The sequence below is a fragment of the Anastrepha ludens genome, chromosome 3 (genome assembly GCF_028408465.1).
Source record: "Anastrepha ludens isolate Willacy chromosome 3, idAnaLude1.1, whole genome shotgun sequence".
In the NCBI taxonomy this organism is placed as follows: domain Eukaryota; kingdom Metazoa; phylum Arthropoda; class Insecta; order Diptera; family Tephritidae; genus Anastrepha; species Anastrepha ludens.
This window is the reverse complement of record NC_071499.1, coordinates 87,604,598-87,631,291: the sequence shown is the minus strand read 5'-3', so window position 1 is coordinate 87,631,291 and position 26,694 is coordinate 87,604,598. Positions and strand designations below refer to the sequence as shown.

The following is a 26,694-nucleotide window of genomic DNA, read 5'->3' as shown; positions in this document are numbered from 1 at the left end:
GTAGTTGGTTTAATCTTTTATTCGTCTACCGGTGGCTAGCAAAGAACAACAATCAGAAGGAAAGAAAATCTTTTATTTAAAATAATACAAAGTACTTAGTTCACTTGATTACAAATGCATGTAGCATTTTAAATATGCCAACTATTTTAACGGTAAACAGTGAATTAAATGGGAGCCTTGGGTAGCGTAATGGGCAGATAACTGGGCGGACGCGCGCGCCCAGACATTCAACAGACCACAGGCAGTCAATCAATTACAGACAAACCAATGTGACATCGCAATAAAATCCAATAGAGAGCCTGAAGGCAACAACTCATTTATTTAATGAAAAAAATTATGAATGCATACGCGCTGATGGATTAATATCTATGCACACCCATCTGCATGTGCATATGTGCATATGTATACATATGTAAATGTGTGCTTAAAGCGATTATAAATGCAAATGCCTATAGGTATGAGCATATTTCTATACAAACTGTAAACGCGTGTGTACATGAATGTTGACACGCATATTAGCATGAAAAAATTACTTGTTTATTTCGTCAGCCCCTTCACATGCGACCGGCCCAACCGGTGTCGCCTAAAGGTGAACAACATTTTCTCTGTTGCTGCGACGAGTCCACAATCGCTGCCACCTTTTGACACTTTATCAAGCCCAAATTGCTACTGGCTGCATTTTCGCTGGGTTTGGTGTACATACTTACGTGCGTGTACTATCATTGGTACTGTTATTTTGTACAAGTGCAACCGCATAACATATTTTTTTTTTTTTTTCAAATCAATAACTGTCATGTTTGCCATAAAAATTGCGTTGACAATTCATCCGAATGCGGCTTTTAATTATTTCATAGCTCAGCGTAATTTTACTTCATTTTTTTTTTCAATTCAAAGTACAAAGTTTAGTAATGCATTTGTGGTAAATGTTATAAAGAATATGAAGAAAAAAGAAGTTGGTACATCAATGCATATGTTTTCAAGTAAAAAGCTGTAGGCTTTGCCGTATGTATTGTGCGTAGTGTTGTTCTCCTTCGAATGGAGGCACAAGATGTACAGGCCGTTAACATGCTCTCAGCGATTTCGAAGGAATCAGCTGATTGGCTGACGTAAGCGGAGTCATGACAGCGGTCTGTTTACGCAAGAGCGGATATTGCGTTTGTGATATACAAAAAAAATCAACACAGCCTCTCTCCATATTGCTTCGTTACCACCTGAGCAACGACTGATGGAACGAGTGTGTGAATACGTATGAAATGAGCGAGCAGAATTCTTTTCCTTGACCCCGGTTACGTGGAAGTTACTCTTACAATTTTGTATCGGATGGGCAAACCTAGTAATCTGATATCCTTGGAAGAACTTATAGTTATGCGTTTGTACAAGGTGTGTCGTAAAATTTCCCATACTACCTTCATATCTCAGTGATCTGTAGTGTCATCTTTACTTTAGATTACTTGTGTGAATTGTTATATGTGAATTATCGCACTGTGGGAGATTGGCCTTTTCCTCAGGACTTCGAACCCAGATGCCATTACCTCTTCTTATCGGGATTTCAAATAGGAGGAGGAGCTCGTAATACGAATATGTAGTCAGCGTCCACAAAAAGTGTGTACCACATATTGACAAGTCTTGCCTATTTATTTGTTTATTTTGTATATTTTCAATTCTTTTTTAATTTCAATACTTTAAACTACAGCAAAATTTATGTAATGAAAAGTCTCAAATTTGTACAAAATTTATATAAATTCAGCGACTTTTCATCTAAATTTCAAACTTTTCAGTCAGAATTTCTGGAAAGAATTTGTGTATGCAGTTTTTTAGTCTATTGAATTTTGTTTTTGCCGAGGTGTAAGTTTCAAGTGGTTTAAAAATTTTGCTAATTTTTGACAATTTTTTCTGCAACACCGTCTGCACTAGTGAACCGTCACTGTATTCTTTGGGCCATTTGAAACATGCACTTATAAAGTTACTGGCCGGGTGGATTTATAAGGCTTGAGCCGCAATATATATGTAATACATTAAACTCGCCACGTGTTAAGAAGCGGTATGCCAATGTACTAAAAAAGTCTTTAAATTGCTTATCTGTAATATGATATAAAAACGAGGAGAGCAGTATATCGCCGAAATGGTCAAGTTTATGAAACTTTTTTTGGCATATCTATGTGGCTTGAATATAATTGGCACAGCAGAGTTTTAGAGAATGAGAGAGAGAGCCTATTTCTCATAAGAATTGCTGCTCCGCCGTGGACTTTGCCATGTGGGTTGTTTGTGTTATAATATTTTCACCCTGCTATATAAAAGTTATACTTTTTTTGGGAGAAGTGTTTCTCACAAAAGCATGATATAAACGTGTGCTGTAAAGAATCAAATTTTATATTAAAAAAGCGTAATTTGTTTCTTTTTCACTTTAAATTTTAATTTTTTTGCGTTAAAAAGAAATAAGTGCGGCGCAGAATAACTTATTTTGATGAACATTTTTTGTCTGGTTGATTTCAGTTGATTACAAGAGGCTGTAGATTCCACGGCGCAAATTAAAGGAGCCACAAAAAATGATTGAAAAACCCGTTGTCTGGAGGAGCTGCGCGCTTAAATGTCATTCTTTATCAGTTTATGCGACATCTCTCAATCGGAAGATGGTATTTTTATACCAGTAATTGTCGTTGATGATAAGTAAGTTTCAGTAAACTTTCTGAGAAAATGCAATTTTTAATGCAAATCAGTTATTAATAAAATGATAGCTAAAACTAAACAAAACAATAACAACTATATTAGCAAATGTGAATGAAGCATTCAATAAAGAAAATAATAGATTTTTAGAAATTGTAAAATGTAACAAAATGGAATTCGAGATGTCATTAAATTCGCGAAGAGCCCGAGCAATGCACCTAAGACTCGAAACTCGTTTTGAACATCTTAAGATAAAAAGGATAAGAGCTCCGAAATAATAATGTTAACGAATTGCATTAGAAACTCACAATCAGTGTCACTTTGAACTTAATTAAACACAAAAGAAAGCGACAGAACCGACCTTCTGCATTCAAGCGACTTTAATCCCATTAATAAAAAGAGCGAGCGATAAGAAGGTAATGGGTCAACAAAATTTAAAGATCTTAGGGCGAATTTAAAAAGCATTGAGAAATATTTTGTACACGTTCTAGTCTTGGGATAGCAAATTGGCGGTAAGATCCCCAATAAATGCAGCCCCTTCCAATTTAGATCGAAGAAGCGCAGTAAACAGTAATTTCATCATGTAATTGACTGAGAAGTTTAAAATGATAAGTTAACAAATCCCAAGATCGAGTATGATTTCGAGATAATAAAATTGAGAAGAAAGAATTAGAGTTAAAAATTTCTTCAAGGTCTTCGATTTCATCTACAAATTTTAGGGCATTATTAGAGATATTATATCACAATCGTGGAATATGGCAAGATTTGGGGTAAAGGACATGAAAGCATTTTTTAATATTTAAAGAGGTATATAAATATGCACACCAAGAAGCGATTTCATTAAAATCCACCTGGAGCTTAAGCACATCCTTTGAGTTCCTTATGTCAAATTTAAAGCATCTGTAAGTATCATTCATAAATAAGACGGAAATTAGAGGGCCAAAAACACTATAAATTTATTAATTTTAATAGGTCAGAAATTAAGAAGTTGTGCGTGAAATGATTCTATTGAAGTAGATCTCCTAAATTTGTGGGCAGATAAAGTGTAGAAATTATCAGACAATGTAAAAGAATTTCAGTTGCCAATTACTAATTGAGTAAGCTAAATTTACTGATTGTAACCTTCAGTTTAACTAGCTATCTGAGCATAAAAATCATGATAGAATACAAGATTGTGTTGGTTGAAATGAAAAAATGAGTGTAACTTTACCGTAAGGTAATTGAATGGTTGGTTAATGGTTGGTAGGTAATTGGAAGTGAGGCATGTGAAAGAAATGTTTTTAAGCAAATGAAAAGTTAGGTTGGATTTATATATAATATTTTGAGTCTTTGCAACACTACGTATGATAAGCTGTTAGTCGATATTTTTATCGAAACGTTTGGTATCTTTCAGCATAAACTTCCATATAACGTTTTCACTTATGAGCTTTATTTGTTCTTTTTCCATTGAGTAAAAAAATCAATCTCGCCTAAAAAATGGAATTAATTCGTGAAAACTGAAAGTTTATTATGTAATTCGACATGGATTAGCGAAACAGGAGTGCATTGATCAACTTACTTCGACTTTAGCCACTGTGAAACGCTGATACAACCAGTTACAACGTGGCCGTCGATCCTTGCAGGGTGAATTCCATAAAGGCCGTTCACAAACGTCATTTGACATATCCCGAGAAAGAGGTATTCTTAGTCATTAATGAAAGCAGCACACATTCCATATTACGTGAACGTTTGGTCATCAAGAATATTTATTCTCGTTGGATACTGCATAATTTGAAAATTACCCAAAAAAGGGGCCTTGCCAATTGGTGTAAAGAAATATTGAAAAAGGTCAACTGCGGTGGTGGTTCAGATGGTTCAAAGCATGTCTGTGACATCGTAATAGGTGGTGGATTTCTGCAATCATCAGCAAGCGTGTTCAAAGACGAGTTTATCCCAACAAAATTTGTTCACGGAAGAAGCACCTCAAAGCGAATAGTCGCCTGTTTTTTCGGAAAATCTGCCAACTTTACCATTAGAAAAACTTAACACTGAGTGGTTGTACCAATTGTTTGTCAGAAGTTTTCAGAGACTCAGTCATCGTCGAAGATGACTCATCCTTCACCAAGACCATGCGAGCTCTCACGTTGATTTAAACAGCTCGTTGTGGAGATATCCACTTTTGAGTAGTAAAATTGTTTGAAAATTGGTTCAAGCAAATGCAGACGACATCGAAGGAGAATATTTTGATAAACAATAAAGCTATTTTAATAACTATTTTACTGTGTGTGAAATTTCTGATCTGAATTTTCGACAAGTATTTAGCGCTGGGGTTAAACTGAGATTTTCTGTTTGTACACCGCATAACATTGTTTAACCTATCTCATTGTACGATCTTATTTTTCTAACAATTGCCATATAACGCCAACACAGTAATTCGTACTTTTTCATAGCAAAATCTTTCGACATGAATTTTTATTAACGATAATCGCAAGCAAAGTCGTTAAATTAAAAGAAGGTATTTTTAAAATGCCATAAATTCGAACAATGGCAGTGAGCGTTCATGAAATGAAAGTCAATACTCTTTGTTATGCTCTACAAATAATTTTAATAGCAATTATTAGACATACATAGCATACGAGCAGCAAACTCGAGTTGATGATTCATTGTCAAGGTTAAACATTTCAGCGAACGCAAATATAATACATACATACATACATACGATATGCATGTACATTTTTGAATATGAAAATATTATGCAAATAAAATGCTAATTACTTGAAAATAAGTTTATAAATCAAAACTAGAGCATTTCGCATAAAGCATCGAAACCAACGTCAAACAAGCAGTGATTTTGGTGAACTGCAGTTTGTACAAGACAAAAAAATATTGCTTTGTAGCTGCACTTAAGTAGTTTTTATCTTATATTATTAAATCTAAGGTGACAAGACCTTACAGAATAGAGCCACAGAATGAAGATAATATTTATATGTAGATACAACTTAAAAGTATTCATACATATCTTTTTAGCCTTTTGGCTGTTTGGCCGAGCTCCTCCTTCTATTTGTGACGTGCGTCTTGATGTTGTTCCACACATGAAGGGACCTACAGTTTTAAGCCGACTCCGAACGACAGATATTTTTTTAAGTGGCAGAAATACACTCGGAGGTTTGATTTTGCTGTTCCACGGAGATTCGAACCCACGTTCTTCGAATTCAGAATGGTAATTACGCACCCATCCATTCAGCTACGGCGGCTGCAAATGTTAACAACATCCCTATAAAAGAGCAATATAAACTAGCAGCACAGACCGCTAATGAAAGATTTAAAAACAGACTTCGGAGATGAAAAGTCAATATTTATATTTTTTTATTGTGCTCCAAAAGTGCTCTGCTTATAGATGTACGAGAAAGATAATTGGCTGTTAGCACATGGAGATAAAATGAATATTCAACACGAAAAGCTTTGTTAGGTATATTGAAACTAATCAGCCCGAGAAGATCAGAATAGTCAGTGGAACCACTGATTAATTCGTAAACAAACACAAGAGGATGGATTATTCTTCTCTTTTTAAGTGACTTTAAGCTTTTGGCATGTAGTGTGAAAGATAAGGAGAAGTATCTCTGTAAATTTTGTCGGTTGGAGTGCAAAGCGAATGAACTTACGTTACCCCCTTCTTATTCTAGCAGCGTGGAAATCATAGATCAGATTTCATATAGTAGTGGAATACTTGAGTTTTAAACGAACTAAAGAGTTGCAGAGATATTTGAAAAAAGCTAGATTACTGTAGAACTTAGGAAGGACATGACATATATGATTTTTGAACGTAAAATATGTAATGAAGACAACTTCCAGTTTATCAAAATCATTTGCTGAAATAAGTTGGTGATTAACATGCTCGTTACCAAAGGGGTCTAAGCTGTACGTCATCAAATTCCAGCTAGAAATTTATATTTCCTTGTCTGGTAATGTGGGCTTTGTTTGTCACTGGATATCTTTGAAACTCAAACTCATTATAGAATTATTATTTTTAATACTGTCACCCATTTGTTACGAAGGTCTATAGTTCTTTTTTGGTACAGACCAGGGTCGCATTTATGTGACAATCAATCAGTAAGGTGTTATAGATCAGTTTTATTCAAAGATACAAAACTTACAAAATAGTATGCCTTAATGAAAATATAGTTATCTTATGGCTTATTTTCGGACTGATAATCTCTAAAACATAGATCGATACATACACCAATTGCTTGGCCTTTATTTTGGCAGCCGTCGAACGTTAAAAAAGGTTGTTGACCTGTTCCTTTTTGAGAATATGCACGGAATCTTAATCTTTTAGCTAACTTTTTCGGAACCGGAGTATTCGCAGAAGGTCCAATATCTTCACGTAATTGTAAACCAGTTTTATTTTTTCAGGTTGTTTACAAAATTATATAGCCAGCATGCGTTAAATATTGACACGTGGAAAATATTTTTAAGTACCATCGGAAATACTTTCGTAGTGTTGGGTAGTAAGAAACCATTTGGTCGCACCTGTCAATATTTAACATATTCAAATTATAATCAAGTACGGTAACTAGTTTTGGGTGGCCGCCGTAGCCGAATAGGTGGGTGCGTGACTACCATTCGGAATCCGAAAGACGTTGGTTCGAATCTCCGTGAAACACCAAAATGAAGAAAAAGTATTTTTCTAATAGCGGTCGCCTCTCGGCAAGCAATGGCAAACCTCCGAGTGTATTTCTGCCATGAAAAAGCTCCTCGTAAAAAAATATCTGACGTTCGGAGTCGGCTTAAAACTGTAGATCCCTCCATGTGTGGAACAACATCAAGACGCACGTCACAAATAGAAGGAGGAGCTCGGCCAAACATCCAAAAAGAGTGTAAGCGCCAATTATATGTATATATTTATATATATGGTAACTGGTTTTGACTTTTTATTTTCTCTTTTATCTGTTGTTTCACCCATAGTGGCCTTGTGGTTTAAAAAGAACCCAGCTGTTTCATATATGAGGCGCTTGATAGCGAACGTGCTAAAGACGGTATAAGGAATTGAAATTATTTTTTCCTACAGTTCTACAATACTTTTTTAAGAGCTCGCCGTAGAAGTGCATTATAAATAATTAAGAAGCTTCCTGCTGTCATTCGCGATATTAAAAGTATTTGGTTTACAATATAGGTTATGGCATTTCTATCGTTGCATATTCCATTCATGCATTTACATGTATGCATTTACTTTCAACATCATAAAATAATATAGATAGATAATAGACTTAAGGCTGCTGTATATGAGTTTGTCTACATTGTTACCAAAATAGAGAAAATCTTCAATCGCTGGAACGTCTCGGTATTACTGCATGACCGCATACTGCATAGGAACAGTTTGAATTATTTTTGAGCATAAATACATATACAGTTGATTACAGCGAATTAAATAAGGACAAGGGAAATACGGAGACATATGTGATCTTTCAACACCGTTTGTGTTCTCGTTCTTTTCGTTGTTGTTGACTTTAGACTAAAAACTAAACAATTTTAAGCAACGGAGTTGTCGTGTACGAACACAACGCGCAACACCGAAAGAAAAGTCGCAAAATTGAAGCAACAAAATTTGCTCTGCATGAACGCTGTCTAACTTGCCTAAGCATTGAAAATAGTGAGTTTGCAAACGCAAATTATTCGTCAAGCCAGCAGAGAATGGTCGAAACGAAGGCACCTATTATTTAATGCTAGTAATGCTAAATAAGTTATCGAATGAATAAAAAATGAGTAAATAGTTTCAGTACTGCAAATCAGTAAATATATTTAAGTACTTATGACGAAATCCCCAAGACTTATCTAGTGAGTATGTAACACTAACTGCATAACTGGCATGCTATCACCTTGTCACAAACTGAATTCCAGAACTCTCTTACTCAAAAATGTTATGATCTGAAAAGGTGATTGGAAGAGCTTACTAAAAGAAGGCTTGTTAGTAAATGTAGTATTAAAGTTGCACTGCATAATTGGCCTTAAATTGTGGTTACGATTTCCGCAACAGCATAATATTTGCTGTCCTCGCTGCAGAAATCTGCGTAGTATTGCCGCTGATTGTATTAAAATATTTTAATTCTGAACGGTAATTCCACACAACCAGTTTGCTTTCATCAATCGTGTAGTGCAACTAACGAGTGCTTTTTTAGTTGCATGAGAACTTTTGCTATCGATAAATATTAGCTGTGTTGACATATCTGTTCAGTAAGGTTTGCTAACCCATCACGAATCATTTAACGCTAGAACAACGCAAACAAGTAAATTTGTTCGAGAAGTTCACCGATCTCTCGCGGCTGCATCGGTTCTCTTTCGAAAAGAAGAAGGAGCTGCCATTACAGGGAATGGCGAGCTTTATCGAGCCATGGTGACTGAATTTTTGTTTCCATAAATTTATCACCTTCACATCGACCACATTTAGTTCCTACAACATTTTTGTCTCCATAAATTAATCAGCTAAAGATCGATGGCATTTGATTCTACCTCTATCTTATTGATTCTACCAAGACGGCGCAACTGCTATACAGCGCGCTTAACAATCGATTTTTTGCAATATTCAAGTACCATTGACGCCATACGGCCAGATTTATTGGAAAAAGTAGTCAAAAATGGAACTTACCGATAATAGAAAATAAATAACAGACACGGCGAACATATGCCGGATATCCTATTCAAAAAGTAAATGCTATGGTATTATCTACCAGATTATATATTAGTAAAAAATTTCATTCCAGTAATAACTCTCCTTCGTGTTACCATTTTAAGTACTCAAGCTCTTAAAAACAACACCCGATATTAAAATATATTTTATTATTATTCAGAACGTTAATTCCACACGTTTCTTTCCTTTCATCAAACGTGCAGTGCAACTGGAATACTGCATTTGCTTACTTTGCTACGCTCTCCGTCGTCATGGCTGTGCTTATCCTATTGACGAATGCACAGCCTTGCATTACGGACTATCTGTTCAGACAATTCTTGGTGTGTTATGGTGGCTTATCTTTCTCTTAAAAGTCCAGACACTTTTTTGATGTGTGACAGCTATTGTTCACGACGCTACAATAAACTGTATGAGCATAACATTTCCACGAATTAAAATCCAACGGCTCTGCTCTCTGTTGTTGAAATAAACCAATCGCTTTAACAATAATTGATGACATGAGGCGAAAAACGGCGCTAACACTGTGCGACAATTTTGGGGTCATCAAAATCAAACCACACCGGACCTTTTTTTTCTGAAAATATACCTATTCAATAGCAAAACCCTCGCTGTGTTTTTAAAAGTTAGCTCGATTTTTTTTTTTATTGCGTTTTGAAGTTTTCTATTTTCATGAGATTTTGGAGTTTTACCTGTACGCTAAATTTGACTTATAAATCGACCTTTGTTTGATTTAATCGATTTATTTTGTCATAGCTTGATGCAGAAATTTCGTACATGTACAAATAAACTTATTTTGAGAAGAACCTATATCTCATTACGCAATTTTGAATACCAAAATTTCGAAAAATAGTATGTTTTTACCATTTTTTACTGTAATTATGAAATAATTAAAATTTCTCACTATTTCTTCTAGCAAAAATGTTGCAAAATGTACTAAAAAAGTCATTTATAAGATAAAAACATAAAACTGAACTTTAAGTTTGTTATTTTCTAAAAAAATAAATTTTTAACAAGATTTTTTTTCATAAAAATAACTTTTTTATACTCTGCTTTAAATTTTTTTTTAAATATCTAAAAACTCTGTAGGTAAAAATATTAAATAGATTATGTAAAAAGAATATAGACTTGAATTCTTATAATACACAACTATAACAATTTTTTGGATCATGTTCTTCTGGATTGTGCCATAGCATTGGCATTCCAAAAGGCATTCTGCTTTGTTTTTTGTGCAACCAATTAACTAAACCAACATAACAAGCTCTACACACTATGTTTGGCGCCCAAGGTACATTCAAAATAACTTCACGATCAAAATAATGTCTGTATGCCACAGTAAAATCATCACTGATTGATCCATGCTTTTCACTCGCTGGTGTGAAATGTCCACAACAATAGCAGAAAACGTTAATATTTGCAGGACAATTGTACATTTTTTATTTTCTTAATTCATAAAAAATTCACGTAAATGAAATTAATAAATTCAAATATGTTAACAAAAACCGTATTGTTCACAAAATATTTAGCGCATCAAATGTGTTTTAGGAGTTGTTATGCACGAACCTGATCTCGTAAGACTGCTGCGATCTTAGAACAGGTAAAATCTTTGGGAACAAATTTTGGAATTTCTAAAACAAACATTTCCTGATAAGACAGACTACAACCTTCTTTATACTTTTTATTTTGGAATGTGTGCTAGCCACTTTTCTATGTACTTAACAGGCTAAAAGTCTTGTGAGACCAATCATGCTTTTCACTACTCACGATCACATTTTGTTACATCCATTCATTGGAAAACCGTAGAAAAATCTGAAAATGTGTATAACGGGTGGTTACGTATAAAATTATTTTCATAATTACAGTAAAAAATGGTAAAAACATACAATTTTTCGAAATTTTGGTATTCAAAATTGCGTATTGAGATATAGGTTCTTCTCAAAATAAGTGTATTTGTACATGTACGAAATTTCTGCATCAAGCTATGACAAAATAAATCGATTAAATCAAACAAAGGTCGATTTATAAGTCAAATTTAGCGTACATGTAAAACTCCAAAATCTCATGAAAATAGAAAACTTCAAAACGCAATAAAAAAAAAAATCGAGCTAACTTTTAAAAACCCAGCGAGGGTTTTGCTATTGAATAGGTATATTTTCAGAAAAAAAAGGTCCGGTGCGGTTTGATTTTTGATGTCGCACTGTGTAATAGGGATACATTAGAGAAGAGCTGAACTTCGTTGTCAACGTCTTTTTTTAATTCATTCGAAGAGGCTTTAGTGAATTTATTATTGTTTTAATAAATCATTCATATGCGAAGAACTGGAATAAAGAATGTGCAATAAGCGGTTTTCTATGTGTAGTGGAAAATACTTCGGCAGTGCGCCCTACAACATTGCACACGCAATTGCGTAAGGTAATACAGAAACAATCATGCATATGTATCTACATATGCTTTTATTTCGTTTAACCTTGAAACTTACTTATAACCAACCATAAAATATTGATTTAGTCCAATAAATAGGCTGCCAAGAAAAGAAAAAATAGCAACAAGAAAAAAGCAACACTATAAATGGTTAACATAATAAAAAGCTGAAAGAAAACAACTTCATCAAGACCACATTCTGCGTCAAGCAACTCAAATAACTGACTAGCATGGCCCGAACGAGCTAATAAGCTTATCACACATCAAATCTAGTTTTTGAATAACTTGAAAATCGTAAAAGTGTTTAATTTCGTAATTTATTTTGTCAGCAACTGCGGTGAAGTCGGCAAGGGGATTCGCATGAAAGGAATGATGATATGCTGGTGCTGGTGGTGGTGGTGGAGGAGGCAGTGATGTAGAACTGGTCTGGTGACCAAAATTTGCATTGCTGCATTTTAATATGACTTTATATACTTTCATACATATGGACGAGTAGAATTGTGTGCGTGGTGTATTTTGTGCCTATGTATGCAGCTGAATGCAAGTGTGGCGACAATCGAGCTCATAATATTTCTAGTTAAACCCATAATAAATCTAAGACGAGGCAGTGAAGCCATGAAGGTGTTCAATAGGTTCGATATTTTTCGAATGCGCGAAAACTAATACATATGCGCTTAGTACAGTGCGTTTTAGACGTTTTTCTTTGTGAAAAGGGAGAAAATCGAATATGATGACAGTTAATTTTGGAAGCCTTCAAATTTCTATTCAGGATTATAAGTCAAAAGCCAATAAAGCATTTGTTTTGTTGTTACTAGGGTAGTTAAGAATGTACTGGGAGAGTAATGTGCGAATCTCACATGCCAAGTGAAAGAAGAAGGGGTGGTATTCACTTTGCGAATTTTATTTAATGGAAAACTGCTCTTGAAGCTTCTATAGTTCACTGGAAAAGGCTTATAAACTGTTGAAAACGATAACGAGTTTTTCAATCATGTTTTGCGAAAAACTGAGAGTATTTATTATCTCAAAATAAATTACATGTTAATATTCATGCTTAAAAAAGTTCTTTGTAATAGCTGCCAACCTTCGGCAGGCAATGGCAAACCTCCGTGTGTATTTCTGCGATGGAAAAGCTCCTCATAAAAAATCAGCTCAGAATCGTGGACGGCATAATTCTGTAGGTCATTTGTGAAAAAATATCAACCCGCGCACAAAATTGGAGGACGAGCTTGGCCAAATATTCAACAAGAAATGCATGAATTTATTTATTCATGTATTAGTAATATAGAAATGCAGAGTTTCTCACAGGCTATTAAAGGCAAATTAAAGCTAAGCAATTATGTTATTTTTTTTTTTTTAAACACGAATTAAACTATCTCAAAGTTCTGGAAATCGGAGTATTGGAACATACCCAACTAGAAAATATCTTCATTTCATACGCTTCACTGAGGTCTATTGAAAATATCAAGTAACGATATTCGCCCCACTTATCCAATCGAAAATGAGAGTGAGGGAGGGAATAGTTCTTCTTCTATCTCAGAATATCAGAATGTAAGGGGGTTTCCAATAACAGGTCTTACAGGTGAATGGGTTGCGCTATCGAGAAATAATTAACGATTTTTTATGGCCGGAATTGGATGGTATTAATCTGGACAAGGTTTATTTTCAACACGACGACGCTAGGTGCCACACAAGCAACGAAACCATTGATCTTTTACGGGAAAAGTTTCCGGACCGTGTTATCTCTCGAAGAGTTGATCACAATTGGCCACTGAGATCTTGTAATTTAACACCTTGTTTCTTTTTTCTCTGGGGCCACGTAAAAGAAAAGGTCTACGCCAACAGCCCAGGGTCGGTTCAAGACCTCAAAGGTGGAATTCGTGAGGCTATCGCGGACATAGGGCAGCCACTTTGCATTTCGGTTATGGAAAATTTCATGAAAAGGATATAGTCCTGTAAGCGTGGTCGTGGTGGTCATTTGCCTGATGTTATTTTCCACTATTAACGACATACCTTCCTCTTTATAGTGAAATAAACATCCGATCATTTATACTAAAAAAATTGCATTTTTCTTTGAATATCAAAATAGTAAAACCTCTTATTAAAAAACCTTAAATATTGGTGGGTCTCGAATTAAAGACAGAGTGTTCTAGTTTAGAACGCACAATAGAGGTAAATGTTATAAGAGCTTTAGAGTATATGAAGCAACAAAGTCTGAATTGGAACGCTGAATAAAAGCAAGCACAGAGTATGATTTTGCAATGGCGTGATTTAAATGTCTTTGAAAAGAGAAGTTAAAGTCCCATATCAATAATTTCACTGAGTTTGAATAACCTATAATCACCAATGCGGTAGCAAGTAGCTATTGGAGAACGAGACTGAGAATAAGAAACATAAAAACATTTGATTTTGGTTAGATATCACTTATTTCTTTTACACCAGGCAGCGACGTTATCTAAATCAGATCCAGGATGATGCTGTCGTCGCAATTACCGAGTATGTCTTTAAATTATCAACATACAAGAGATAGTTTGAGCTATTAAAACAACGGAAAACGTTATTAACGAATATTATAGATAGTAGGGAAATCAATCTACTCCAGCTCTAAAATATGAGAATTCTTACTTCCGGAGAGGACAATGCACTTTTTGCTAATGATTTACTGAAAATAGCTAGCAGATAGTTTCCAGCGACAAGTGGGCACATCAATCTAACAATTATCTGTATTTTGATTCAAAATGTTGAAGATCTGATTGACAAAGAATACCCTGAAATTAGAAATCTTAAAACTAAGTCGTTGGGCTGGTTTAAAGAGCGAACAATATTTATAGTCGCCAATGAGTCACAAATGAGTCACACTGCCAAAGTTACACTCGAACTTTTGGCTACCGTTTTTGAAAACCGAATAATCAGCCGAAATTCCGATATCAATTGGCCGCCTCGGAGCTGTGATTTAAGCCCGTTGGACTATTTTTTGTGGGAAGCCGTTAAGGACAAATGCTATGCGAACCATCCAGAGACGATTGGTGCTTTAAAACACGAAATCGAAGTTGCCATTCATGAAATTGGAGCCCAAACAATCGAAAATGTGCTTAAAAATTGGGTAGATCGAATGGCCTACTGTAAAGCCAATCGTGGCAGTCATTTGAACGATATTATTTTTCATTCATGAATGACAATGTTCAATCTTCAAAATAAAAATTAAAAGTTTGAAAAAATATTGATTAGTTTTTTTTATAGCCGATTCAAAAAGCAAATTTTACATGGCCCGCCCTATAATTATTAAATTAGAAATCTAAATCCACCAACATTATGCAATGGAACTAGGCTGCTAAGTAAAATGCATATGATTGAGTGTGCAATTTGGCTGGTTGTGGTGCTGGAGAAAACATTTTAATTCAATGAAATCCAGATAACGTCAATAGGTCTTCCATTTCAATCTAATCTACTCCTGTTCCCAGTCACATAATGTTTTGCGGTGGTAAGCTCTATCCCGTGTAACAAATGAATAAAATTAATATGCTTTGGCTTCTGATGGAAAAGCTGGGAATAATGTGTATACAGAAATTTTATAAATTTAATAAAAAGTAACTGCTGCGCTGGCTGGTCACGTTGAGCGAATGGATAATGACGCTAGAACAAAGAAGGTGCTTTTTTCGAAATGCCCTGGTGTAATTCGCAAAAAAGGTCGTCCTTATCTACGTTGGAAAGACCAAGTTCATAGCGTTTTTATATTTGCTTTTATTTTACAACGATTTGTTTGCTGCTTGGCATAGGGTAAGTATTCATTCGATAGAGCTCTTTCTGCTCCACAAAACTATGTTAGTTGTATTGTTTTAGTTATTTAATGTTTTATTAGAATTGGGATTAGAAATGGGATACCCAGGAAGCAAAAATCAACATTTTCAACACCTCATCTTCTTTGCATTTCATCGAGGCCGCGACGTGTATGGAAAAGGTGTCAAAGGCGAGTCTACAGGACGCAAATGGTTTGCAAAGTTGAAAAATAGCGATTTTTACGTGAATGAAAAACGTCAGACTACCCGCAGCGGAAGGCCTTCTGAATTCGATGAAGATCGTCCCAAATCACTTTTGAAGAAGAACAGTCGCTAAACCAATCGAGAATTGGCGGAAAAAATTAAGTGCGACCATAAAGCGATTCTCAATCATCTTTATTCAATGGGATTTGCCGAAAAATTGGGAGAAAACAAAGTAAGTCAACTTCAAATTGCTTCTCAGCATCTCGACCGTCATCGAGCAACACGCGGTCGTAAACAGCGCTTTTTGTATCGAATCGTCACGAGAGATGACAAATGCTGCCTATAGATCAATATGAAGCAAAGAAAGGAGTGGGCGGCAACGCCAGGCCTCATGTTGCACAAGATGTCAAAACCGCACTCTAAGAGCTCGCATGGGAGGTCTTTCAGCATCCGCCGTGTTCTCCGTACCTTACACCGACCGATTACCATCTCTTCCGCTCCCTGTTAAGCCACATGAAGGACGTTAGCTTCGATAACAAAAATATCCTTAAAAATTGGCTCAACAACTTCTTTGACACCAGACCAAGCGATTTTTGGCGAAACGTCATCAACAAATTGGTCGAGAGGTGGGAAGAAGTTGTAAACAACAACGGCGAATATACAATTGATTCACTTATTGATATAACTCTTGTTATTTGTTTAAATAAAAGTGTACGGTAAAAACGCTACGAACTTATTTCCCTTAGGTTTAGATTGATGAGAGTAGTTGATTTAGGCATGTCTGTCCATCCGTCTGCCCTTTCATGCGCACTCGTGCTAAAATTAATATACGACGAAAGTGAAATTTTGAAAAATGGCCAGGGCCACGTTCACTTCAGTAAATGCGTAAATCTCGATAGCGACCTAAAACACATCGCGGCCCCTAGCGATTAACCGAAACTCCTCTTTTATCGTTGCCAAGAATTTTTGGTTTCCTTTTGGAAAAGTTGATGACCAAAAGGAAAGTACGGGAGTTTTGTTTTGCCGCTTGTGATATTTTCTGAAATAAGATTAGGTAAAAAAACTAAAAAAAAAACAAAAACGAACTCACATGTTCCTTAAGCTGTAAAGTTCTTGCCGTTTGATAGTTAAGGGTGTTTTGAAGAGTTTCAAAACTTAAAAGGCACTTAGCAACCCGAAGAAAATTTTGCGTCGAGTTGTCACCATTGATGAAACCTGGGTTCATCATTACACACCAGAAACTAAGTAACAATCAAAACAATCAATTTCTCCCAGTGAGTCTGCTCCAAAGAACACAAAGACAGTCCCATCGGCCGGAAAGGTAATGGCGACTATTTTTGAGATACGAACGACGTCATCCTCATAGATTTCTTAGAAAAAAGAAGAGCAATCACTAAACAATACTACAGTCAGTTATTGGAACACTTTCACAAACAATGGAAGGAGACACGGCCGAAAAAGAAGTTGCTGTTTCACCACGCACCCCCCGTATTCACCCAATTTGTCTCTCTGCGACCTTTTGTTGTTCCCTAGCATGAAGAAGCTCGCGGGAAACAAATTTATTTCAAACGGTGAAGTTATCGACGAAACATAGGCATAATTTGGAAAGTTTGACAAATCCAATTTTTTGAAGGGGTTAAAAATAATGGTCCGTGCGTTGGGAGAAGTGCATCATTCTAAAAATGTTGAAAAATGAAAAAAATAAATTGGAAAAAATGGTCTCTTCATTTTGTATTTATTGAACCCCCCTCGTATATGGGTAAGTTAAATGGTAAGCGAGCATAGGAAGTTAATTGAAAACGACACAATCTATAGGCGTGATAAAATTGGGCTTTGAATCAAAGAATACCCCTAAATCTTTAAACCCATCAGACGAAGCAAGATATGTACGATATAATTAATATGATAAGAGGTATTCACGGGGTTTTGAAGTGGAATATTAGGAAATAGACTATTCATGAGGAAAATAAATTATTCAGCTCAGACTGTAAATTAGCAAAGTAAATGCACGAACAAATATCATTAATAAACAAAACAAATTATAAAGGTCTTAAAAACTACCCGGAGGTACACCAGAAGTGGCAATATATGTACTGTTTCGAAGAAAACCCATCGATAGCTACAGTGTTGAACCTCTTTATTAAATAGGATCGAATCCAATCAGGAAAGTCGAATGAAAACCGAAAAAATGCCAATTTAGTTACTAAAATCGTATGGAAGACTTTATAAAAGCTTTAGAGAAGTCCGTGGATATCGCGTCAATTTGCTATCCACTGCGGAAACTTGCGACGTGGCAACCTCCAAACTGATAAGTTAGATAACGTAGATCTCTCAACTACAAAACCATGTTGTCGAGGACGAATCAGATGCTTTACATTAAAATATAGCTTGCCTTTGACAACACTTTCAATTTAATAATGTTTTCGGTAATGGAATATGTGTATGTATGAGTATACGCCTCGTTACATCTTGGTGCTCTATTAATCTTAATGCAATATTTATTTTCAATTTGTAAAGTAAATTTTACACTTATTTATCAATGTAGATCACATCGTATTTATTTTCGACACCAAAAAAAAAAAAACAAAAAAAGTGGTTCCATTTTTGGGATTTTTCGCGAAGCCTTTTCACGCAAGTAATGGTTGATAGACCTTTTAGCAGTTTATTTTTCTACTTGATTTTTTTTTCGCTGCTATTTTGCTGTTTCGTTTGCACTGCGTATTGTTATTCTTTACCTACGACTATCACTTTTTAACAATGGCGAATGTTCAGTTTATTTCTTTTCATATTCTTTTGGTAATTTTTTATTTTTCTATTTTATTGTTGTTTGCGAAATTTCACTATTCCAGCAAAACCAGAAGAAATCATTCATTCAGTTCAGTTCACTGTGTTTGCCTTCAATTGCGTCTCACCCCTGTTTTAGCCATTCATTCGTCCATTTAATGGCTTTAGTCTGTCACTGCCAAGTCCAAACGGAAAAAATAATAATAAATGAAAATAAATACGAACAGCACAAATACTTTCTTTAAATTCACTACAATAAATTGTCGTATTACGGTCTCGCAGCCGTTTGCTTTGCTGAGAAAATGGCAACGTCTATGAGTGGTGCAACTCTAACTACAACTACAAGTTGGTTCGACAATTTACGAGTATTTCTTGGCAGGCACACAGTCAAGTCAGCAAGTAGGCAGGCTATAACAACGCGCACCGTGGAGTTTGTCATCGACCGCGAAAGCGTCAACACTGATCCGGCCAATTATGGGTGCCAACGTCTTATTGTGTGCTGCGACCAATCAGCCAAATACCGAAAGTGATAGCCAGGCAGGCAGGCAAACGTGCAGGTCGGCAGGGAGGCAGGCGAGCGCACAGTCAGTCAGTTAGTCAGTTTGATGAAGTTCGATCGTTTGGTGCACAGAGCTCAATGCTGATTGTCGCACTCATTTGGTCGCATACAAATGTCATGCCACCAATAGGAATGGGCAACAGCAACAACTTCCACACAATCACCTTCAATAACACCAACATACGATTTTTCACTAATTCATACTTGCAAGCATGCATACATACATATATGTAAATATGTATGCAACGCTACGTTTAAACGACAATTTTTGTGCTCTAGCAATAGGTCTCGATAAATGTTGCCAGCTACTACAATGTTTCTCTTGCAACAACAGTAACAACAAGCAATAACAGTCACAGCACCAACAGCGTTAGTGGCAGTGGCAGCGGCAGCGACAATAGCAGCACTCACGTGCGTTTAAAACCGCTACTTGATTGCGGCCAATTGCTTCAATTCAATTGATTCGAATCGTTATGCTTTATGTGCGCACATACATACAAACACATATACATACATACATAAATGCGCAGGCTAATACATAGATAAATTGGATACCATAATGGACTCACTTACCGACAACTTGTGTATTTGCCCTGCCTGTTCGGAATACTCAAACTGTTGTCTGTTTGTCTGGCTGCATGCATCCATACGTACTTAGGTATGCACATACCTCCGTACAGGCGTACTGGCAACTTGGCAACTTGCAACGTTCCAAAAATGTCGAACAAAATCCATTCAATCAATCCGCCAAACATATATTTCACAGTGGCATTCGTAGTGTATCTGTGGTAAAATTTCATTTTGAAATGTTTTTCATAGCCGTAACCTTCTAGACTGTTTGAGGTCTTTAAAAGAAAAATTTCTGATATCATTAATAAGTACAAATATTCCTCGGATTGATAAGAGAGTTTGGAAATTGCCTAAAGAAACTTAATGATCAACGAAGTAGGTTGAATAAGATCTATACGGAATCAGGCTCCATCCAGTATAAATCTAAATACTTTATTATATGAATGAATTTGACCGCCTTAATAAGGCCGAAAGGGTTGGTAGCCATTTGGAAGTGCACAAATTCGAAATTCCGGGCATAAAACACCAAATTGTAGACATGTTTTTTTTAATAATGATCGCCCCTTGGCAGACGATGGCAACTTCGGAGTGTATTTCTGCCTTGAAAAAGCCACTTATAAAAAATCATCGGACGTTCGGAGTCGGCATAAATCTGCAGGTACATCCATTTGTGTAAAAATATCAAGACACATCACAAATAGGAGGAGCGCCAATTATATACATATATAAATGTTGGAGTGGATCGTACGAGCTGCAGAACTTAATCGCTCAGGCACATTTTGGCATTTGCCGGTGATATTGATATCATCGGCCTTAACAACCGCTCTGTTAGTCCTGCCTTCTTCAAACTGGATAAAGAGGCAAAGCGAATGGGTATGTTGGTGAACGAGGACAAAACGAAGTACCTCCTGTCTTCAAACAAACAGTCAGCGCAATCACGTATCGACACCCACGTCACTGTTGACAGTTATAATTTCGAGGTTGTAAAAGACTTCGTATATTTACGAACCAGAACTAACACCTATAATAATGTCAGCCTTGAAATCCAACGTAGAAATCTTGCCAACCAGTGCTACTTTGGACTAAGTAGACAAATGAGCAGTAAAGCCCTCTCTCGACGAACAAAACTAACACTCTAAAAGGGTCTCATCATGCCCGTCCTAACGTATGGCGCAGAAGCGTGGACGATGACAATATCCGATGAAGCGACGCTTGGAGTGTTTGAGAGAAAGATTATGCGGAAGATTTTTGGCAACGACGAATATCGCAGGCGATAGAACGATGAGCTGTATGAGCTTTACGACGACATAGACATAGTACAGAGAATAAAGATCCAGCGGCTACGCTGGCTGGGTCATGTCGTCCGAATGGATACAAACGCTCCAGCTTTGAAAGTATTCGATGAAGAGGAAGAGGAAGGCCTCATCTGCGTTGGAAAGGTCAAGTGGTGAAGGGGCTTGGCTTCACTTGGTGTGTCGAAGTGGCGCCGGTTAGAACGAGAAAGAAACGACTGGCGCGCTTTGTTAAGCTGGGCCAAAATCATGTAAGCGGTTATCGCGCCAATTAAAAAGAAGAAGATAGATATAATAAGTTCCTTTACAAAAATTATGAGATAGGCTTTGAGAATAATATCAAATCTAACCCAAAATCGTTATGGAATTTCATTCAGTCGAAGCGATCATTTGCTACACTACCAAAAACAATGCCATATGAACCCCTCAAGTTGATACCATATACGAGTACGATTTTTCGAAGGCATTTAGAGGGGCGCGCACAAAATAAAGGGCGCTTCAAGAGACGCGCCTAGATGCTGCTTTTAAATAAAACATGCCAAAATTTAAATCCTTTCAAGTTTCACTATACTCACATTTAATCAAAATACGGCTCCTAGCAGTTATTTGTGGAAAATGTGATCATTTAAACATCCACCATGAGCGCTATAGATATCATATGAGAATAAAAATGTTCAAGGACTAGCTCCATTATTAACGTATTGAGTTCAGTAACCTTGATGCGAATATTCTGCTTCAGCTCTGGAATCGCTGTTGGGTGAATAGATTTATCTTTTCAAAAAACTACAAGTCTGGTCTGGCAGATCTTTTCTATCCTCTGTCCCCAGAATTATTTCCATAAAAAAATCACGAATTTTGGGAAATGTTGTTTTTAAAGATCGATCATTTTCAAAAAGTTTCAATAATTTTAACGTGTGGCTCTGCTGTAAAATTGTAAGTCTGTCTACTTGACAAATGTGAAAGATGACATATAAGAAGGTACTGTCTAGGAATTATTCTTCCCTAACAACTAGGCGTTCCTTTGAAAGGATTTTTACTTCTCTGGAAACTTGAAAATCTAGGGTTTCACTCGGAATTTGAAAATACTAAATCCCATAAATATGTGATAACTTCAAGCGTACCATAAGGTAGCATTAATGTCCTAATTTGTTTATACTTTTTATGAATAATAAAATATTACCCTATGCATACGATTTGAAACTTTGGCAATTGTGCGATCAAAATTTGAATATGGCTCTTTGATATGGAATCCGTTCTGTAATGACTTTAATAAAAGAATTGAAAGTGTTCAATTTTTTTTCTTTTTGAAACACCGCTTATTAGAACTACTAGAATTAGTAAAATTGTAATATATGTTCCTGTTGAAATTCTTAGACGGTACCCCATATTTTGTATTGATACCTACAACGCTATGTAAGCTATGAATGAGCGAATTACTCGTGCTCTAATTGAGTTCATTAACCTAATATACTATTAGATGAAAATACTCCCTTGACCGATTCGGCTTTAGAAATGCTACTTTCTTATTTTAAATAAACTGAAACTTAGCTTAAATTACCAGAGGAAGCGCGTAGCAAATAAGTCTGTAGGATTTCGAAATCATGGACTCAATAAAACAAAAAAAAGTACAAATACAAAAAGTAGGTTTTTAAATTACACTTTTACATAAAATGCGCGCGCCGGCCTCTTAAAATTCGAAAATAGTTTAGGTATTTGGTAGGTTTCTGGCACACCCTTTTTTGAATACATTGATAAAAGCCAGTTTATAGAGAAATAGTTTTTATTTTGCAGATGAGCCATGAATGATTTCATGCAATAATAGTCTTTTTCGTAACTGAAAATTCGGTAGGCAAAGCTGGCATCAAAAGTGCGCGCAACGTGGAGCGAATTTGTCGCCTACAAGTATTGGTATCATTGTGTGCAGTATATAAAAAAATTATATTTTCCATTTTCAGAGTGCTAAACTCTTCAAACGCAGTGGAGCTCGTTCACTATACGGGCTACTAGGTAAAAGCTCAACAGCATCACTGACGAATAAAATCTTGTATATACATCTCTACTTCCTGTTTGGACCTATGGAATCCACATATGGGGCTCAGCTTCAGACTCAAATCTTGAAATTGTGCAATGAGATTCTACACTTAAATGTCCCAACTATACTACATATATATCAGGATATCAGTAATATTAGCCGCAGATACAACAATAGGCTTGCTATTCATCCAAACCCACGCGCATCCAACTTCTCATTTTTGATTGGCGCGATAACCGCTTACGAGCATCCCACTTACTCAACGGCAATTTCCACGTAAATTAAAGAGACATGTACCTATTGACTTGCCAAACAGATTTTAATAATACATAAATCTAATGGAATTTAATTATTTAAAATAATGTAATATATTGTAATTTAATGTAATGTAATGATCATTAACGGGAGGCCTTACGCATGTTAGTTCTTTTTTTTTTTTGAATATATAATCATATATCATATAATATAATACTGTAATACTGCATTTAATAAACGGAAGAGAAAAAGCAAAACAAAAAAGTATTAAAACGACTTTTTTCAGTCAGGTCGGCGACATTGACCTTAATTTATGAATGTTTTATAATATGAGCAATCCAAAGACATCGATTATGATAAAGCATCTCATAGATATTTCTAATACGAATATTTTAGAAGCATTGATTTGAAAGTTTCCATAAAAATTATTTTTAATACATACACAAATCTATTATAAAATTATAATCAGTTCTTAGTTATAACTTAACTAATACATTTTTCTAAAACTTTGTAGTTTTATAGTATTTCGAGTTGGTTGATTGGTTAAAGTGGTGATTCATCCAGAATCCAACTAGCGCCAGATTCATCCAGAATACAGTTGTTGCCACACCCTCGCTACCAACTTGTTAAGCGGTTAATTACAGCCTGACTCTATCCAGTCTGTGTGGTTTAAGAACTTTATTACGTTGAAGTCTAAGCCAGACAGTTTACCAGATTTTGGAACAGTGGTTTGCCCAGGTTTAACATTCTCCCCTTCCATAAGGTAGGGCATTCAAAAAGGAAATGCAAAATAGTTTCGTTTTTCTGTGGTTGCTTACAACTGTGGCAGTGTGTGTTGTAAGGGATGCCCATTTTGGCTGCCAAAGCTGACAAAAACCCAGTTATGACTGCCGTGAGTCTCCAATCGTCTGTCGTTTCATGTTTATCAATATTGACGTTTATTTGAGGTTGTAGAAGGGCCATAACGTTTTGCTCATTTTGCATGTCGTCTAGCCTTTCCATCTACAATCCGCGAATCGAAGGTATTTTGATGAAATTGAAATAATGTTATTCATGCCAGGTCCCCCTCTTGCCAGTTCATCTGGTTTTTCGTTACATTTAAAATTCCGATGTCTCGGGACCCAGATGAAGGTAACGTTATGGTTTTCACTCAAGGTGGCAAGGCAATTCCCACTTTAAAGGTTGTTGTAGCCAAAGAGGAGCGATGTTGTTCTGGAAAGAGAAATCTGCGATTAGTGACCTACAAGCTTCCCCAATTGCCAGTACTTCCGCCTGGCACACACTGTTAGTATTAGGGAGGTGCATCTCTGTAGACTGTAGTGTCGAAGTTGTTTAGTGAAAATCCCTTATTCTATTCCTCTTGAAATATAAAGAGACTGACAAAATTCCTATTGAATGTTACCATCGGGACGATGTAGTCAGTCTTCTCCGGGGTGTACTGAGCTTGTTGCAATAAGAGATTGGAATGGCCATAAGCTTTTCCATTCCAGTGGCCCGCTTCATTTAACCAAAATACACTCATGATTGCCATCTTCTTAAATGTAGGTGTATCGGAATAACGTGTGTAAGTGCATTAAAAGCTTCCCAAGGACATGATCTGATTGCACTGACTGTTATTGCATAGCCTGATCCCTTGAGTATTAAATAACTGGGCAGCACAAACTTTGTTTTTATATTGCAAGATACTCGGAATTGAAAATGTGAAATTTTTGTGCAGCTTAGGCCCCTTTTTTTACCACTTCAAATAAATTACGAACTCACCAATGACAAAAGTTTAATTCTCATTCTAGCATTTTTGGTATATCGGACTTGTTTCTTACCATCAATAAAGCGATACTATCCTCTTTCAATGAAAGATTGACGATGGTATACTTCTAAAATTGTATTCAGCTGAGGAGTTTTTCTTTAATTCAACAATTTTGTATATCGGCGCTTAAAAACCGCTTGCTTTTTTTGACGCGGAACCAAACTGCAGCCCTCATATCGGCTTTACTGAAGGAGTATTGCTCTCAAGGTGGGCTAAGTTTTAGTGTAGAGACATATTTCAACGTCCTGTGTTATCCTCAGCGGAAACTAATTTTACGCATTCTACGATGGGACTTGTAATGACCATATGGTAAATCCGTCTGCTTGTGCATGATTACATTGTAGAAAAAAAGAGCCAATTTAAACATGAAATTTTCCGCTCCACCGAATTCTCCGGGCTTAAGTGATGACAGCCGTATTCTTCCCTTTTTGGCACGACGCAGCCAGCAGATCTATTAATCTGGCCCCTATAACTTTATAAAACATTTATTAAAAATTGAAATTTGGTTCTAGCATTTCTTTCTCCACTGATTTTTATTCAGTGTGCGTCAAATGATTGTAGTCTCTGGTTGAAAAGACTTCTGAATCTCAACTTCACCACTCACATAAATAATAGTGTTTCTAAATCATTGGTCTATATTCGTCTAAATACTTCTTCTTTTTCTGATCGCTATACTCCCAAACTGGTGTACTCGTCCTTAGTTCGGTCCAGGTCGTTTGGAGGCCGTTTCCTGCAGTCTATATTAGTAGATTAGAATCTGTACAGAGAGCTTTAGTGCGCTTTGCTTTGCGCTCGATCCCATTCCGTCCTATCGCGCTCTGGGCGTATTCTGTTGTCGCTGTGTTTTGCCTTTGATATTTGTGTGGGCCAATAGATTGTTCGTATCTGCTCAATAAAATTCATATGAATGCTCCCTCACGCATCTCCCTTGTAATGAATTGTTTTTGTGGCTTTTGATAAAACTGCTTAGAGGATGAATGCTCCTTTTAGGGGGACTAGCTCAACTTAATACTTATTCTTCATCCTTAAATTTTGATTTTTCTAACTTTAAGTCTACTTTGAAGAAGATACTTACATATAATATTCTTGCAATCAGGTCTTTGTTTTTATATACATATCTATCTTATAATCTGTAAGAATCCTGTATGTTGATTAATAAATAAATACATAAATAAATAAATTTCCATCTGACTCGTTAATGAATGAAAATATTTAGCGATTTTTTATGAAAATAATTGTCATCACTTTAAGCATTGGGTTTTTCTGAGAAAATTTGTAGAACTTTTGAATTAGTACTTGCAAATAAAACCATGTAGTCTACTTACAATAATTGAAATTCTTCATGAAATCCGTTGATCAAATTATTTGGGAAATCATTGCGAGGCTGTAACTAAATCACATTTTTTTCTGCACAAAAAATCATCGTTCCAGAGGCAAGTGTTTTCTCTTTGTACAACTCATCGAACGATAACGGGCTTTCCATATTTGTCGCTGAAGGTTGTGGTTTCTTAATAACAATTCTGATATGCATTTGTTTTTTTTTTTTTTTGTTTTGAGGCGATCTGTTATACAGGTCACTAACGTAGGTTTCGGTCAGAATTGACGAATTTGCATTCACTTTTCATGTGATTTCACTCTTCTATTAACTAAATGCTATTGTATAATTTGCGTT

General features: G+C 35.9%; 1 protein-coding gene and 1 long non-coding RNA gene across 4 annotated transcripts in view; one reads left to right on the top strand and one right to left on the bottom strand.

Annotated features, from left to right (window-relative positions):
* LOC128858400 (uncharacterized) overlaps positions 1-2,661 on the top strand; it is a 43,441-nt gene extending 40,780 nt beyond the window's left edge. Inside the window, exon 4 of the long non-coding RNA XR_008454004.1 lies at positions 2,494-2,661. This is a non-coding gene — a long non-coding RNA (uncharacterized LOC128858400). The remainder of the gene's footprint in view (positions 1-2,493) is intronic.
* The window catches only part of LOC128858398 (uncharacterized), a 76,151-nt gene extending 57,262 nt beyond the window's left edge, over positions 1-18,889 (bottom strand). Inside the window, exon 1 of one of the 3 annotated variants that reach the window (XM_054094651.1) lies at positions 18,871-18,889. The gene's annotated coding sequence lies outside the window, so the exon portion shown is untranslated. Of the gene's footprint in view, positions 1-18,635; positions 18,689-18,732; positions 18,803-18,870 lie in introns of those variants that run through there. The other 2 variants (XM_054094649.1, XM_054094650.1) reach the window with 2 other exon arrangements.
* Positions 18,890-26,694: the final 7,805 nt, after the last annotated feature.